General features: G+C 36.4%; 1 pseudogene; it reads left to right on the top strand.

Annotated features, from left to right (window-relative positions):
* The first annotated feature begins 69 nt into the window (after window positions 1–69).
* Window positions 70–1,188, top strand: LOC135217601 (uncharacterized; annotated as a pseudogene).

Genomic DNA, 1,188 nt, shown 5'->3' with positions numbered 1-1,188 from the left:
AGAGGTTCCGAGAGATTCAGATTAATGTTGTTGAAATTCATTTGTGACCACAATATTTCATTTAATGTTATGGACCATCTTTTGAAACTTCTGAAAAAAGAAGTGCCTAATGAGCCAATAATTCAGAATTGCAAGTCAGGTCGGAAGGTTTCTAGGAATTTAGTTGTTAATTGCATTGGTAGTGAGAGTCTGAAAGAATTAGTTAATATTCTTAAATGTCGCAAGTTTTCATTAATGCTTGATGAGAGCACAGATGTGTCTACAATTAAGCAATTGGCTGTTGTCGTAAGAGTTGATTATGAAAAAGCTTTAGTTGAAGATAGATTTGTGCAGTTGATTGATGTTGAGGATGCTAGTGCCGAGGGATTATTCAAAGTGTTGAGTACTTTTATGGATAGTCATGATTGGATATGCTGCAGATAACGCCTCAGTGATGATGGGGAACATGGGAGGTCTAAAGGCAAAGCTTGAGACGAGAGTACCTAGTAATTTGTTTGTTCTTGGATGCATCTCTGTTCTTCAGCAGCTTATCAAAAGCTACCTAGCGCTGTGGAAGATTTATGTAGGGACATTCATGGTTACATAAATCATAGCCCCAAAAGATTAGTTAAATTTCAAGAATTTCAGGATTTTGTCCGTGTAGATTCTCATAGAATTCTCCACCCTTGCCAGACTAGGTGGTTGTCTTTGGGGCCTGTTGTGGACAGGATGGTAGAGCAATGGCCAGCTCTGGTTTTATTTTTTCAATCTGAGGCCTTGGAAAGCAATGTCAAAGCAGCAGGTAGAATACTTGATGGCTTGAATAATCCTATCATAAAGCTATATGTATATTTTCTTAGTTATATTTTACCCATAATTAACAAAATGAAAAAGGAATTTCAGAGTGAATCTGTAAAAATTCATGTTGCATACAGTAACATCTGTGCTTTTTACAAGACTGTCCTTGGCAATTACATTAAAAGAGATGTTATAATGAGGGCACCTCATGCTTTTGCCATCAACTACAATAACCCTTCTAATTTCATGGTTGAGCATGATTGGAATTTTGGAAGTAAAGTTGAAATGCATGTGAAGGATAAGAATATGATGGCAGGATTGGAATCTGAGCTATCAGAGTTCAGTTTTAGATGCTTGAATTTTTACAAAGAACTAGCAGGACAAATTTGTAAGACTTTCAGGCATGAATGA

The sequence above is a fragment of the Macrobrachium nipponense genome, chromosome 7 (assembly GCF_015104395.2).
Source record: "Macrobrachium nipponense isolate FS-2020 chromosome 7, ASM1510439v2, whole genome shotgun sequence".
Classification (NCBI taxonomy): Eukaryota; Metazoa; Arthropoda; class Malacostraca; order Decapoda; family Palaemonidae; genus Macrobrachium; species Macrobrachium nipponense.
This window is presented reverse-complemented; position numbering and strand designations above follow the sequence as displayed.